Below are 16,794 nucleotides of genomic sequence, written 5' to 3' on the forward strand. Positions count from 1 at the left end.
GCTGGCCTCAATTAGTCTGCAGGGCTTAACCCGTGGTCACCTTGCGGGAGGAAATAGGGCCCCTCAAGACACAGAAATGTTGGTTGCTGCCATCAGCACAAATGGTAAGAGACGGGGTGCCTTCTGGGCCAAACACGAGCTTGAGAGATGACTTTAACAAGAGAGAAGGGGACTTGGGGAGAAATGGACTGCAAAAAGCCAGGCTGGGTCAGAGAGATGACAGTTGACAGGGTCTGTCCAGGACAGGCCGGGGCTGGACACTGAGTCTGAGTGACATGAACAGCCAGGCCACTGAGTGTGCTGATCTGTTGGACTGAGAGAGCCGCTGGGCTTCATTATAGCCTCCTCCCTCGGATCTGAATCTGTGTTCACCCATTACTGTGTGGATTAGGCACTTGGCTTCCAGCTCCTGGCACTGGGAGGAGAATGTTCTGGTAGTTCTGTGAGAGTGGAATGAATACCTCGGGGTCTGGTTCATATATCAGTGCATCGTGTATTGGGAGGTGCCTACCATTCCCTGCTAGGAGGATCCTGGGGGTGCTATGTGTCACAGACGGTCTCCACTCCTGTCTACTTTCCATTCTTTTCTTTTAACAGAATCCCATGTGTTGCCTAAAATCACTCACTTTCCCAGAACCCCTTATAGCAAAGGGTAACCATGTGCTATGGTTGTGGTCAATACAACGTACGTAAAATTTCCTGGAAGGTATGTCTTTTTTCACAACAACAAACATAAAGCCTTGTTAGAGAAGTGTTTTTGTCCTTTTTCCTTCTTTCTATCTGGAAGATGGATGGAAGTACAGCAATCATTTTGTGACAATGAGGACAAAAGTCACATCCAGGGATGTCAAGAAGGAAGACGTTAGAGAGGGTCTGGTTCCTTGATGACCTCCATGAACAGCTGCCTCAGCCCTGAGCAACATTCCTGTGAATGTGGTAGAAAAATAAGCCCCTATCCATGGACTCCAGGGTCGGTTGGGCTTTCTGTGATTTGCTGCAGAACGTGTTCTTCATGTGTATAGGTACCACGTGGGGTTTCCGAGCCAGCGAGGCTGAGAACAAGACCTGAGAAGGTGGTGACTCAAGAAGGAATGTGCCCACAAGCCTCCTCCCTTGGGATAGAACTCAATTCTTTTTTCTGTTCACAAATACAACTCTTATATTTTGAGCAAATTAGATGAAACAGTAAAATTTAAAGAATAAAGAAAAAAATCACCGTGAAGCCCACCACCCAGCAGTAACTATTGTTCACACAGTAGTGCATGTCTTCAGATATCCCCGGTTCCAGCAGGCACCACATTTTTTCCATAAAATGGGATTGCATTTTTTTTTTAAAATTCTTTAGTTGTAGATGAACACTATACCTTTGTTTAATTCATTTATTTCTATGTGGTGCTGAGGCTCGACCCCAGTGCCTCACATATGCTAGGCAAGTGCTCCACCACTGAGCTACATACACCCACAGCCCTGGGATTGCATTTTGAAATTTGCTAACCACTCAATAATTTCCATTATCCTGGACCCTTTCTGGGGATTTTGTTAGGAAAACCCCTTCACTGTTGGATTTCATATAGATCTACATTATTAACTTGAGTTATTTTAGTATTTCAATACTATTGTTTAATCTGATATAATTTAGCTAACCAATCCTCAATTGGTGTCAAAAATTAGACACCAACTGAGACACCGATTAGATACCAGCTGTCATGCTCAGGGCTGCAGAGGAAGTTTTTGGGTGAACGTCTTGGAGAAGTTCTGAGGCTCTCCTTTGAAGCAACCTCTAGAAGTGGCATTGCTAGTGTGGTGGGGGGAGGCAAGTGGCTGGGGTCTCCCTTGGGTCCCCAGGCTGTGCTGCTCCCTTGGCATGGCCCCTGCCTCTGCCCTGTAGTGGGATTCTGGAGACAATGGGCTCCTGCCGACATGTCCTTCCCCGGGTCCTCTGGGCAGAGTCTGATCGCCACCTCTTCTCTAAGCCTTGACCCCCCCACAGCTCTTCTGGGGCTGTCAGTTCCCTAAGCCCCCAATCCCAGTCTCTGGATCCTCACTTGCCAGAGAGTTCCTTCTTTGTAGACCCAAATTAGGCTTGATCTGGGATCTGCTTATAAGGCAGTTTGTAAAAGGTTCGATTTTGCCACAGAAACAGTAGAATGGATTTTCTCGATGGCATCCCTTTCTTTTCCAGCCAAGGGTGCATTGAGGAATTGTGGCTAGCGCCTTCGTGTGTCCCGCCTCTGGTAGAAGAGCTGGCTCTGGACAGCACTGGGAGCCCACCGCCTCCTGTGCGCCCGCGGGAGGCAGACGAGGACTCAGACCGAGGGAAGGTGTGGATGTCACCCAGCCATTGCTTTTCTCCAGGAGGCGAGCTGTGCCTCTTCTTTCTGCCCAAGTTGATTGACGGCTGGGATAATGGATTTCAATGTCCCTGTCCTCATTAGGGGAATTGCAAAGCCAGCTTCCTCTGTTCTCTAACAGAGACGCTGTCCAGTAGCCAGCATGCAAAGTTTCCTAATGAAACAATGTAAGACAGAAGAACATCCTGTTCTATTCTCTGGGTATAAATGACAATAAATATCTCATGGGACCAGGACATCCTAAGCCTAGGCTTGGGGTACCAGTCTTTCTTAGTGACAGTTTTCAAAATCCAAAAATTGGAAGAAGCATTATAACTAGCAAATTGCCAAGGTCCACCCATAGGACCACCATTTCTGCAGGATGCTCCAAACGGACCTGCACACCAACCCTCCTGCATAAGGACAAAGGGGTCGATTCCAGACTTCCCTTATCCTCTGGTCCAGTGCACTTGGTCCCTTTGGAAATGTCAGGAATCCCGTTTCTCCTTGAAGCATCCCTCGCCATGGGAGGCCTGCTCAGCACGAGTCAGCAGGGGTCTCCACTCAGCCCCACTGGGCCCTGCATGCTCTGGAGACACGCGGTCTCCAGCCCCTCACCCTGGGGTTTGTCGACTTAATGCCTTTCTCACTGGCACGTGCTCTCTCCAGCTTTGACATTGCCAGCCGCTCCCTCCTTTCCAACTCTGTGACACAATTAGTGCCCACTTGGACTTCCAGGGTGACATCCCCTCCCTCCCTCCTCTTTTGTCCTGACTACTCTTCCTGGGTCCCCTTTGTGGACTTTTCCCTTCCCCTGCCCCGGGTTGCTATACCCAGCCTCCCCGAGATTTCCCTGATGTTTTGAGTCTCCGTCGCCCTCCAGTTTGAAGAGCTTGGTCGCTTGCAGAAGTCTCTAAGGCAGCTATGTGAAAGTGGTTCTCAAACCCGGTGCAGATGGTGTGAGTGTGCGAGTACATGCGTGCACATGTGCGAGGGGTTGTGACAGTGTGCACTCCTGTGCATGGAGCCCCTCTCCTTCCGTCTGTCACCTTCCCTCCCCTCGGGACTTCACACAGCAGGGATGCCTTTGTCCAGACATCTCTGCTCAGAGGGCTTGTGGTCAGACTTTGGGGCACATCTAGGTAGAGTACCAACCTATCTGCTCACCTTTTAAATTTTTCTCCATATGTTCTACCACCACGTGGCATATCGAAATCTAAATCTTTGTTGTATCTGATCAATTTCCAAATCGTTGTCTATATCTTTATATCAATCTTCTCTCTATTCACTTGCTATATTTATTTCTTTGTTGTCTGCCTTCGAAAGACTAAGACAGGATCTGAGTGAGGACTTCTTTACTTACAGGTATGTGGCAGATGCTTGTTGAATGAAGGGCTCCTCCTTAACACCTGGGAGAGTGATCTGGTGGAGGTTGGTCGTCGCAGAATCCCCCCCACCTGGCTTAAGGAGAGGACGGGATTTCCTCAGGGGATTAGGTAGATTACAGAAACAGACCTGGGGGAACTTCCCGGAAGACCCACCCACATCATGCTGCAGAGCTGCTGGCCTCCACTGTGGCCAGGTGACTCTGAAGCAGGAAGCCACCCCTGCAGCTGCTGGGTCTGAAATTGTACTTCTGCCACCACCTGCTACAGAAGCTCCACACCTCTCCAGTCCCCCCGATAACTCAGGTCTAAGTGGAGGTGACATGAGAGCGTATGTGGTGAGCAGAATCTAAATGCCATGTCCATCCCTTGACCACAAGTGAGACTAGGAATAGGCTCCCCACTGCCCGACCCTGTGGGAAGGAAATAGTTACACTGTTGTCTTAGTCTATTTTCTGTTGCTAAAATGTAATGCCTGAGGCCCAGTGATTTGTAAAGAAAAGAGGTAATTCCAGGTACAGTGGAGCACACTTGTAATCCCAGCTATTTGGGAGGCTGAGGAGGATTGTGAATTTGAGGTCAGCTGGGGCAACTTGGTGAGACCCTGTCACAAAAAAGGGATGGGGGGCTATAGCTCAGTGCTAGAGTGTTGCTGGGGTCAATCCCCAGTACCGAAAACAAAGGAACAAAGAAGAATAGAGGCATTTTGACGGAAGCCAGGCTTCCTGCGAGGGCCTCCTACTGCTTCACTGATGGGAGAAGTGGAGGGGAAGCGGGTGTATGTGAGGGAGACGTGCAAGAGGGGCAGTGCCACCTCGCTGGGTGGAAACCCGCCCTCTGGGTGGCTAATTGGGTCCCTGGAGAGCAAGAACTCAAAACGGCAGGAGTCAGCCCAGCCAGGAGAAAGGCATCCTCCTGAGCAGCGCCCCCAAAGGCCCGCCTCCCACTACCGCCTCACTGGCTAGCAGACCTCATTTCAGGGGGACAAGCCACACTGGAACCGCGGCCACGGTGAAGAGGTGCTCAGAAGATTTTGGTAGCCACAAATGACAGGTGCCTGTCACATGTACTTGTCTAGGTTTTCCATACTGATGGGATTAGGAACTGTGTCACTGTGATTTTCATTTTTGATTTTATTAATGCCTGGTCTGTTTTCAGTGGTGTAAATGTCTTTTCCCATCAGGTTTCAGTATGTCGGCTCTGTCTATGGTGTCCTTTGAACAGAAAACTCATAATTTTCATATAGCGAAATCATCAATTTTTGGCTTATAGTCTGAACCTCTGAAGTCTTATTTAGGACTTCCTCCCTGAATTCTTCCCTGAATTCATCCTCAGGCATCAAATATATACCATGCATTTTTTAGTGGCTTAATACTTTTGTCTTTTACATGTAGATCTATAACTCACCTGGAAGAAGTGTTCCCCCAACAACCACCTGCTGAACGAGTTCTTCCTTCTGTACAGACATGCGGTGGCTTCTCTGTCCTCACCAAGTTCTGGCCAGAGCTGGGTCTGCACCGGAGTTCACTTTGGTTCATGGTGCCAGCACCTAACTTTCTTATCACAATGGCTTTGGAGTATATCTTCAATCTGAGAAGGCAAATTCTTCTTTGCTCTTCTTTTAAAAAATTACCTTACTAATTTGGGAACTTTTATTATTCCTTATAAATTTTAAAATAAATTTATAAAGTTCCCAAAAAAGTGCAGTTGGAATTTGATGATGATGCCAATGGTGACACTACTTGGTTGGAGTTGATTTTTTTTTAAAGTCGTTCCACCAACAACAGATTATTCCACTCACTCGATCTCCTTTATCTCCTTCAGTGGAAGGTAACGTTTTCTTCTTGCCGGATCAGCACTGTTTTAATTTTTGTTGATGTTGTGAGTGACATACTTCTCCTTGATTATGTACCATGGGTGGTCATGGTGGTACAGAGCACAGGTTATTGACCTTTGCAAGTTGGTCTTACATCCATCGGGCAACCTCTTATCGTTCAAATTGATTTTTTTCCTAAATTCTATGCTCCTTATTTCTTTTTCGTTTCTTTTTCTTTTCCTTCTCCTTCTTCTCCTTCTTCCCGGGATTGGACCCAGGGGCACTTAACCACTGAGCTACATCCCCAGCCTGATTTTATTTAGAGACAGGGTCTCATTGAATTGCTTAGGGTCTTGCTAAGTTGCTGAGGCTGGCTTTGGACTCTTGACCCTCCTTCCTGGGGCTCCTGAGCCACTGGGATTTCAGGTGTGCGCTCCAGCTTCTTTCTTCTTCTTGTTGGAGAGCTTTGGCTGTGACCTCTGGTTCTTTGTTACGTAACAGCAGTGCTAATGGGCATCTTATCCCATTCCTAATCGGATCTAAAGTTTCTTCATTAGGTGTGATGGGTGCTGGAGGTTTTTGGTGAACTGTCTTTACAAGTTGAGATGGTTCCATTCATGTTCTCATGTTCTGAGTTATTCTGTGGCTCTTTGTGCCACAATGGGCTGCCCATCCCCACCCAACCCACAGGGCACAGGTGCGCTTCAGCCATGGGCACCGTGCTGCAACCTGAAGACCGGCTCTTTACCACAAGGATGCCCCTCCTCATGGAGCGTGTCCTTCACTGACCTGGAGGGCAAGCTTCGGGCAGGTGGAGAGTGATGTCCCCTGCCTCTGCACAGACACCACTGGCACTCCTGTGGCATATGAAGCAAGGACGGGCGTGGCATGGAGAGAACCTTGGCTCTGAGTCAGGGCGTCTTGGGTTTAAAATTGGATGTGCTGCTTACTAGCAACAAGCTCCTCAGTTCTCCTGGGGGTGGGGGAGATGACAGTTCCTGGGAGAGCCGCATGGGGGTTGTCAAGTGGAACAACCCACCCAACAGCAGGTAGCAGAGTGACAACTACTGAATCAGTCATCCACCAAAGACCCGCCATCCATGCGTCACAAGCAGTTTCAGGACACACAAAATGCTCTTGACAAGAAGCTGAGGGAGAGCTGCATGAGGCCAAGTCCACGTTTATTTCAACTTGATTTATAATGCATGAAAGAAAACATGGGAGACAGTGAGGTCAAAATGGGGGATCACAGGTGATTCATCTCCTTTATATTTTCCTGTTCAGTTTTTCTCTGGGTGCGTGATGGTTTCCATAGATCTTTGGAACAGTGTGTGGAAACGACAAGCTCGGCACGACTCGGTTGGCCAGGGCTGCTGGTCCCTGGCTGCTTTGGTAGGCACAGGGTGTCCTGTGGGCCTGTGCGGTTGGGATGGTGTTTGCTGACCTCTGTGTGTAAGTAGCCACGGGGACCTGAAGTACCATGGCGGATAAAAAGGTGGCAAGTGTGAGAAGGCACAGAGTCCAGAGCACAGCAGGGGCGACCGGCCGGGAAGGAGCAGGGGAGCCCCAGCTCAGAGGGCGGCAGAAGGCGAGGCAGAGGCAGGGGGCGAAGGAGAGAGACACAGGGGACAGAGAGGTGGAGGAGGAGGAAAGACACACGGACGAGAGGGGCGGGGACACGGGACGTCAGCAGTAGGGAGGGAGCACTGTGGGCGCCTGTCACACGCACGTGTTCTTACGGACTCCACCAGGGCTCTGCCGCCCACGGTCCTGACACCCGGTATCCTGGGATGGAGATCCACCCTCTGCTGGGCGGGGACTGGCAGTGGCCTTGGAGGCCTGGGAAGTGGGGACGGCTCCTGCTCGGAGGGCAGGTGGCCAAGTAGCTTGGGCAGGAGGGTGGGTGCAGGGACAGCTTCTCCTGCAGCCGCCCCAGGACCCTGGCCCTCCAGCAGGGTCTGGTAGTTCGACCTTCCTTCACGGAGCCGTCCCCAGGGATCTTCTCCAAGCTCCTTCTCCTTAGGTTGGGTTCTTAATAAGCCCCCGAGTAGCAAAATGACAGATTGGGGTGAAGAGGAGCGAAGAAACCAGGCTCCAGCAAGGAGGCCTCAGCAGCCCCCCTCCCTGCCTCAAGCGGTCTGTCCCTGTCTCTCTGTCCTTCTGTCCCTCTGTCTCTCTCCTTCCCCTTCTCTCCTGTCCTTTTCATTTTGTCTCAGTCTCAGACTTCCCAGCTGCTTCCTCTGCCCCAGGCCTGCGCACAGGCCCTGCCCCCTAGTCCCAGCCAGCAGGTGTGCTTCCTGCCCTTGGGCCTCAACCTTCCATATGTCCCCAACAGTCCAAAGTGCCCCTCCCCCGGGGCTGCTCTCCCCCTCCTCCTTGTACTTGGGTGGTGCTTCCAAACCAGAAGCCTCTTCCCCTTGCAGCCTGGATTCTTTGCCCCTAGTATGTGACCTCCTGGATCATTCTTTTTCTTTTTGGGTACTGGGGAATGAACCCAGAGGTGTTTTACCAGTGAGCTATGCCCTCAGCCCCCTTCAGTTTTTATTTTGAGACAGGGTCTCACTAAGTTGCCCAGGCTGGCCTCGAACGTGCGATCCTCCTGCCTTAGCCTCCCGAGCTCCTGGGATTACTCCTGGGCCTGGCTTCCTGGATCATTCTTGAACATGCCTTTTCTCTCTAGCCCTCCTCCCTGGCTCTGATTTAGTTTCTGACATAGGTGTTTTGGCCTTCTATGTAGTCTCTCTGCCTCCAGTGTTCTTGTCCCTGCCGACCTGTCCTCCCTACTGTCACCACGGTGAGCTGGTACACTCCCAGCCCCCATTCCCACCGCCCAGTGGAGGGCCCATCGGCCGCCAGGCCCCTGGGTTGAGCTGGCTTGGTGTCCCAGCCCAGCCTGCTCCAGTTGCTCTGGACCGCTGCAGGCACAGAACAGGACCCTTCCTGCCCTCTGTCAGGGTCCCCTGCCCCCGCCCCAGCTTCCCAGCCGACTCCTCTGATGCATCTGCGAGGCTTCGGCCTCCCTCCCAGCCCCAGGCCCCCAAGGGACTGTCTGCATTTGCGCCACCTTTCAGCCACCTCCTCATGAGTCAGTGCTTCCTGCTAAGTCAAGTGTGTGCCAGGGCCAGGGCCTCCATCACACCTCTCTGCAGAGTGCTGCAGAGCTGGCATGTCGCGGATGCACCATAAATGTCAGCGGAACCCCAGGGCCCAGACCTCGTGAAGGAAGAGGGGTGGCTGCTGGGCCAGGACTGGTGGGCTGTAAGTGTGACTGGGGCTGTGTGCAGCGTGGGCCGGCTGCAAAGGCACAGAGCTGGCCCCAGCGGGGACTTGCTGCTGCAGTGGCAGCGACGTCATGGATTGTGGATCTGGCTCTGGGACCTGCTGGGTTCTTGCTCCTGCCTGGAGAACCAGGTTGTCTGACCTCTGGGGAAGTGTCCCTAAACCTGGAGACCCTCCCCTGCCTGCAGGAGCAGGAGCAGGTTCGAGTCCCCTCCATCCGGAGGAGACATCCGAGCGGGCCAGGAGTCAGCATCTCCTGAGCCCACTCTGTGCCAGGCTCCCTGGAGGCCCTGGGCCTGCAGAAATGACATCGGGGCTTCCAGTTGATGGCAGCAGACAGGTAAGGAGGCAATGGAAACAGCATGGCCAGCGGTGAGACCAGCGGGCTCACAGGGTGGCCACAGCCCCCTTAGTTCAGCTTGGGTGGGACAGACACAGACTGAGAAGGAGTGAGCTGATCAGGAGATTCCCGAAGGTGAGGCGGAAGAGAGCAGGGCCAAGTCGAGGGTGGGGCTCCATATCCAAGGCCTCTGTGGGGAGTGTAGTGTGGACACACGGGAGAATCACCCACCACGAAGGCCGGCCAGGCAGACTCAGAGGTGTCAGGACGCGCAAAGGCCCCGAGGTGGACGTGAGTTCTGGGGTGGCTGGGAAATGGGGAGAACGATGTCTGCCTGCGTGAGTCAGCTCTGTCGCGCCCACGCTGCCCTCAGCCAGCCCTCACACGGTGGAAGCCACCTCCATGGTCATGCCCGGGTCTCAGATGACTGCAGTTTGGCTGCCGCCGCAGGACTGACCTTGGTGGCCCGTTTGAACTGTGCTTCCCTTCTCTGGAGGAAGCGCGTCTCGCCCTGGGTTTCGGGGAGTAATGGAGGAGGCAGGCATGCAAGTGCATCGGATGCTTCTGCGTGAATTCCGTCCCTCACATTCCAGCATCCAAAGCACGTCACGGGTCACGTTTGTGTAGCGGGGGAGGCGTAGGCCTGAGGAGTGCGGCTGTTTGCTGAATAATAACCCAAACTTTCGCTCACTACCTGGGGGACTTACCTAGAGGACTGAAGAAGTTGCTGCTTGCTCTGCGCATGTGAGCCAAGCACCCACTGAACACTGTTTTCGGGAGTGTATGAGGTGAAGGTCTTGTTGAATCTTGGTAAGGAACCTGGATTTTTTACAGAGGACAGTGGGGAGACATTGAGGCTTTAATCAGGAGGGTAGCATGGTTTGATCCCTCTTGAAGCAAAGTTGGGGCAGGTCTGATGACGGGGTGGGGTGGCAAAGGGCACACTCCAGGCCTGAGGTGATGAGCCGGAGGTGACTGAGGGGAAAGGGAAGATGGGTGGACTTGAGGACATTCAGAAGGCAGGCTCTAGGGCAGGGGGACACTTTCTAACGGTGGTTTTGGGATTTACATTGGCAAATATTTTCAATGTGTGAAAAGGTGAGCTACTCACCACCCGACCTGACCCCAGTCACGGGACTGGCGTGGTGTCACAGCACACGCGGGGAGGACACGTCCAGTTGCACACTGCTTGTGATGGTGCGAGGCTTTGTTCTTCACGCCTCCTGTCTTAAAGCTTCCTATAGGGCGATATTAGCTCCTAAAAGGTTAAGGGTATTAAGCCTCCCCCCCACCAAGAAAGAAGGTGGGGTGTAGAGGGCACAGAGATGGAGCGGCTGGGGGAGTGGGGTGCCCAGGAGGGCTTCCCGGTTCTTGAGGCCTTTGCACCCCAGGGCTTTGCGTGTCCTGAGACCTCTGAGTCTGGCTGCCCTGGCGATTCTGTCCTATTGGTCCAATGCGCCTGTGGAGGCCCCACCCACAGCGCTTTCCTGCTGCTTCCATCTCACCTCTGGACTTGTCTGACCACAGTGCTGGCACCCTCAGGCTGGGCTGAGGCACAGGGGCATGGGCTGGCCTATGGGAAGGGGAGGGAGGTGACCCGCCAGCTGGGACAGGCTGGATGTGAGAGTCTTGCTGGATGTTCGGATAGAGATGCAGGTCCTGGGGCACAGGAGGAGAGTCTGGGCATGGGGCACATATCTGGGAGTGGCATCAACTGTCACCATGGTTCCTAAGGGCTGGAAAGTAGGTGCTGTTGGCACTGAGAAATTTCAGGGGCATGTGTAACTCTGGGACCGACTTTGCTAGTTAGGTTCAGATGTCCATTCTCACCTTCTTCGTTCAAACCAAACCCTGAGATTACTTAGGGTAGCCATGCTCAGGTAGAGGACTCCAGCCTCCAAGCCTCCGTGCATGGCTGGGATTTGGTCAGCAGGTTGTAGGTAGCAGTGATGTCTGTGAATTCTGGGGAATTCTCTGTCCTCTCCTCCATCATACAGCCTCTACTCGATGGCCAGAGCACTAGAGTCACCTTGGACTTGGAGGCTGAGGGTTCATCCTAGGTGGAGGCTGCTTCCTGAACACACTCATGGAGCCCCTGACCAGCCGGGCTTGCATCTTACGTCTCATGGAAGCCACTGCTAGTATCTCATTCCGCGACATTCTGCTGAACTTGGTCCAGATGAAGCCATTACGATTCTGGTCAAGCAATAGCCTCATACCTGGGCGCGTTTCCAGTCTGCGGTGTTCATCGCTGTGGGATGACCCACGCCCGAGCCCTTGCCTGGCGGTGCCGACTACCGGGGTGTTGTGCGCCACCTGGTGGTCGCACAGCAGACAGCACCGCCACCGTGGAGCAAAGCACTGGGCATGGGCTTTACCAGCCATGGGCACCTCGGCCCCTGTGCATCCTGCAGCCAGCCACAAGCTGAGTCCCCAGTGTTCTGAATGTCAGGGGACTTTGAGAAGAGCTCCAGGAATTCCGGACTGTGCTGAACTTGTCAGCACTGCTGTGCTCTGGGATCAAGTGGGGCTTCTAATGAGCTGAGCTGGCAGCCCTTCCCCTCCTGCCCAGGCTGAGAACTTTGGTACTAAATAAAGGCTCCATGTGACCTCTCTTCGGCAGACTCTGGTCTCAGAGCAATAGTTAAAGCTGGAGAGGAGGGAGGGAGATGACTCACTGCTTTGCTGAGCAGGAAATTAACACCAAGGGAGCCTAACCTGGCAGCAGCTGGCAAAGAATGGATTTGCAGTAGTTGGAGCCGTGGGCGAAGTGGTTTTATGTGACAGAGCTTATTAATACTCCCTTCTGCTGACCTTGGGCACAAACTTGAAACGGCCAACAATGTAGAAAGTAGAGGCCCAGTTGCAAAAATCAGTCTTCAAGTTTTAGAAATTCCAGAGATTTGTGGGTGCCTCTGGAGCAGGGTGCATGGGTTTGTGCCCAGACAGGCCACCCTGTGCAGCACAAGATGTCTCCTCTCTCAGGACTGTTTTCTACACAAACCTGGATTTTGGGGCCCTTTCGGCCCTGACCGTGTGTCAACACGACCTGTGCAGTAAGTATGGCCCTGAGTCACAAAGGCAAGATAGCGGAAGCTTTTGGGGAGAAGTGAAGTTGTGGAGACCAAGAAGACAGCTTAACAGAAGTCCCGAGAGGCTGTGGAAGTGGGGGGCGGGTGGCTGGGGTGCCTGTGTCCTGCCATTCCACGGTGGGTGTAAAGGAGACTCGTGTTCCATGGGGAGTGGTGTCATTTGGGCCTGGCCCCATGGAGGGTGGTCACAGGACAGACAGACGGGTCCCAGGGCTGTGGGTGGGTGGGCGGGCAGCTGTGGAGAAGGTGGAGCTGGCAGATGAATTGAGATTTGGGGCAGGTGAGCCACCCGGCTCCAGATGAGGCATCAGGTCTGAAAGGAAGGGACTTAAGAGTCTTTTCCAGCTGGATAAACTGGGTATCAGAGATCATGTGACTTGTGCAGACTCCTGCCACATGGATTGGCAGGGCTGGCCAGGCCCAGGCCCTTGACCCCAGGGGTACCCCTACGCAAAGCTCCGAGCAGGGTTCAGAGCCCCGCTTCCTTGGATTAGAACCCAGGCAAGCCAGAAACCGCTGCTCTGAGATTCTTTATCTTTTTTGTGCTCAAATGACAAAATTCTTAGGAAGTTTTTTCCCCTCTTCTTCAGTGCTGGGGTGGAACCCAGGGGCTTGCACACGCTAGGCAAGCATTCCACCCCTGAGCCACATCCCCAGCCCCAGAGAGGTTCTTAAAGAAACCCTGGTCCCTATTGACGGAGTAAGGTTTTCTGCATCATCTGGATGGAGGCCAGGCAAGGAGGCCTAGGTAGCATCCTCCCTGTCCCTCCCTGAAAGGCCTCTAAGCAACAGGCTCACTGTCTCCACATTTTTCTGGCTTTCTCTTCCTTAGGTAAAACAATATAGTCCTCTCTAAGCTTGTTCCATTTGCATCTCCACCTGGCAGCCCAGGACCCACAAACAAAATCACATTCTGTTTTACATGGGGAGGAAGTGAGTGGGGCGGGAGGCAGACAGGTGGGCAGGTGGTAAATCCTTGTTTGCTTCCTTCCTTCTCCACTGTCTTGCTGGGGCTCTGTGGGCGCCTGCGAGGAAGGTTGGGGTGGGGAGAGGAGTCTCTTGCCTCTCAGAGCCCAGCTCCCAGCCTCCTGTGCCTTTGCTCCCTAGCCTGGCATGGGGAGGGATGCCCGCCTGCATTTCTGTCCCAGGGGAATTGTCCCTGTCCCTGGTGAGGCACAGCTGCAGGGTTGTGTGTTGGAGAACAACTCTTCCTCCTTCTGTCTCTGATCTGCTCCTGGGCTGCAAGTGTCTCCTGGAGCTGCTGACTCTGAAGTTCTGGCTGCTGTTTGCCTCTTGGGTCCTTCCTCCCTGAAGTCCTGGGTCTCTGCGTTTCCTGTTTCCCCACACCTGTGTCTCATGGTTCCTGAGCAGATCCCACCTAGCTTTTTGACTATGTTTGGTTATGAAATGGGCTGTCAAATTCATTTACAACTCTCACCTGACATCAAGTTCAAAGTTTTCCCTCCTGCCCAATCCGGACTGATCCCAGTCCCAAGGGCCTTGCCTGGGGAGGGGCTGGTTGTGTTGTCCCCTTCTTTCCTGCACCTGCCAATGCCCCGGGGCTGGCATGGGCTGGAGGGGGGTTTGGAGGGAAATTCATCTGCTGAGGTGACTGTCCTGGCTCACACTGGCCCTTGGCCAAGCGCCAGCTCTGCTGCTGTGCACAGGTGGGGACTCCTCTGGCTGTCACGGCATCTGGAACTGCACCTGCCCCGACGACCTGGACACCTGCCCCGTGCCGTCCCCCCATAGCCTCTGAACTGAGTGGCTTCCCTCTCCTGCAAGGCTGCTCTCTTGGCAGGGTTATTGCATTAGACTCCTGTGGCCAACATCCCGAAGTGCTCAGGCCAGGTGCCTGGAAACGATAGGAGTTTACACTCACAGTTCGGGAGACCAGAAGTTCCAGACCCAGGAGGCAGGGGCCTCCTCGAAGTGTCTTGAGCCCCCGCAGGACCAGGTATTCCAGAGGTCCAGCCGTGGCCTCTATCTTCACATGGCCATTTTTGCTTGCCTGCCTCTCCCTGTGTCCTCTTCTCTTCAATGAACTGGGGAAAGAGAAAAAAGAAAGAAAGAAGGAGAGAATAAAGGGAAAGAAGAAGGGAGTTAATCTGGCTCTGAGCGGCCCAGCAGGTCAGCCCACTGCAGGAAGAATTTGTAGCCAAGAAGCAATTGAACAGATTTAGGCTTGACCACAAGCCTAAGCCTAAATGGATTCCTGAATTCTCACGGTTAGGGAGAAGAAGAATGAGAAACAGCCATGTATTAGTGAATGGAAACTTCAGCATCTAAGGATTTTTTTTTTTGCAACCCAAAGCTGGAAACATCAAGTACATGGTACCCTTAAGTGTCGGAAGGCCCGAAGTTTCATGTGCTTCCTCGTCATTTTTGAGAGGTGCAGGACCAGAAGCCCTGCTGTCTCCATGTGTGTCCTCCACCCAGCAGAGGAGGGTCCCCATCCATTGAGTTCCCTGGTCCATCAGAACAGCCTTGCCGGGTGAGGGGTGCTTGCCTGGAATCCCAGTGGCTCGGGGGCTGAGGCAGGAGAATCGGGAGTTCAAAACCAGCCTCAGCAAAAGCTAGGCGCTAAGCAACTCAGTGAGACCCTGTCTCTAAATAAAATACAAAATAGGGCTGGGATGTGGCTCAGTGGTTGAGTGCCCCTGGGTTCAATCCCCAGTAGCACAAAACAAAACAAAACAAAACAAAACACCCCCCAAAACACAAAACCAAAAAACCCGACAAAGCAGCCTAGCAGATTTTACTTACCTGCCCATCTGTGCAATTATTCAAACGAGCCCACGGCATCCTCCCGTGGCAACCGGGGAACCCCGCTCTCTTATCACTACACAGCCTGCCTCCCACAGCCCTGCTGGTTCACTCTGCTCCCAAGTGCACCTCCCATGTGTTTGTCCCCTGGGGCTGTGAGTCTATGTGACTAACGGACTGTTGTCAATCTCGTCTGGTTGGCATCTGGTGTTGTGTGCTCAGCTCCCATGCCATTTGGGGCAGGGGATGGCTCCCTTGCCAACTCCAGCCTATCTGAGCATGAAGGAGCTCCCTGAAGCAAGGGATGCAGTTGGCAGGAGGGGGTGCTACAGCGTCTCCCCTCCTTGAGTCCAGGGAGCCTCCATGGCATGATGGAGAGGTTGCAGGTGCCTGCCTGGCACAGGGGCAAGCGAAGGATCCTCCACCCTGGCTGCTGTCCACCACTTGTGGAAGCTTCCAGGCCCTCCCTGTACCTGAAGCTTGTCACAGACCCCAGAACCTGGAGACATATGTGAACTTGGAGACTGGTGCCTGCTTCTTGCTAGAAATTTGAGGGCAGGAGGCTGGGCTGGGCACCAGAGCTGGCGAGGTAGGGGGCACAGCCTATATCCCACTTTTCACAGTGACGAGGCTGGCAGGGAACCCCAAAGTGGCCTGGTCCTCTTGCACATATGCGTTGCCGGTTGAATCACATTTACAAGCACATACTCATCACTAGTGTGTCTTCTAAGGGCTGGAGAAGGAGAAATAGACTCCTGGAAAGGAAGGGAGAAGGATGGGAGCGAACAGAGTCTGAATAGACGGCAGCCTCGGATCCTTCTCTGCCCTTCCAGCTGCACTTGCAGCTGGAATCCTGAAAACAACACGGAGGTCGGGTTGAGGCTCTGGTGGGAACCACAGGCGCGCGGGCGCAGCGGCGCCACCTAGCGTCATCTGGCGGTGGCGCGGGCACGGAGCCTTGCTTTTTTTCTGCAGAGTTGTCAAGGGAGCCAGAAAGGACAGACCCCGAGCAACCCAGAACCTGGTACAGGCACCGGATGCCATGACTGGCACAGTCAGGACGGGAGCAGTCTGAGCCCTCTTCCTTTTTAAAGTTCGATGTATACCCTTGAATTTATAGATATTCTTATAAAATATGAATAGATCATATTTATCATATATATTAATACAAAACTTCAGGTTTAGAAACAGTGCTTCATTTCTCTCTTTCCATCTACAGTTTGGTTATTTTTGGTGAAATAGTAATTGCTGTGTTACTCGTTTTTGTTATGAAGCTACTCCTACATAAGGGAAGTGAGAGTGAGGGAACTGTCCCATCACCGTATTTAATCACGTCGGGTCCCTTGGGAATAGTTCACAGGAAAACGCATCATGTAACAGAGGAAGAGAAAACCAGAGTGTTACTATCCTTTTCTTGAGAATTTGTATTTACATACTTTAAAAAATTTTCAGTTGTGAAATAATTATAAATTACGTGGGGTGGCAAAAAGAGTGCAGATCCTGTGTGGTCTTTGCTCTAATTTCTCCCACGGTGACATCTTGCAATGGACTCAAATTTAATATCCATAGGTTGAGATTTTCACACCCAAAATGATGGCATTGGGAGTTGGACCTTTGGGAGGGGAGGGGGTCATGGTCATGGGGGCTTCCTCATGCATGGGATTAGTGTCCTTCTAAAGGACACCCCGCAGAGTTCCCTGGACCCTTCTCCCCTGTGGGGACACAGCCAGAAGATGGTGAGTCTATGAATCAGGAAGTGGGCCCTCCCCAGGCCCCGAGTTTGCTG

At 52.8% G+C, this 16,794-nt stretch overlaps 1 long non-coding RNA gene across 1 annotated transcript; it reads left to right on the top strand.

Moving 5' to 3' along the window:
- The first annotated feature begins 3,420 nt into the window (after positions 1-3,420).
- LOC306667214 lies at positions 3,421-5,347 on the top strand. Its single transcript, XR_013765482.1, has 3 exons — positions 3,421-3,472; positions 3,696-3,761; positions 5,110-5,347. It is a non-coding gene; the product is annotated as an uncharacterized lncRNA (long non-coding RNA).
- The last annotated feature ends 11,447 nt before the right edge of the window (positions 5,348-16,794 follow it).

This window comes from Sciurus vulgaris (assembly GCF_902686455.1).
Source record: "Sciurus vulgaris genome assembly, chromosome: 8".
NCBI lineage: Eukaryota > Metazoa > Chordata > Mammalia > Rodentia > Sciuridae > Sciurus > Sciurus vulgaris.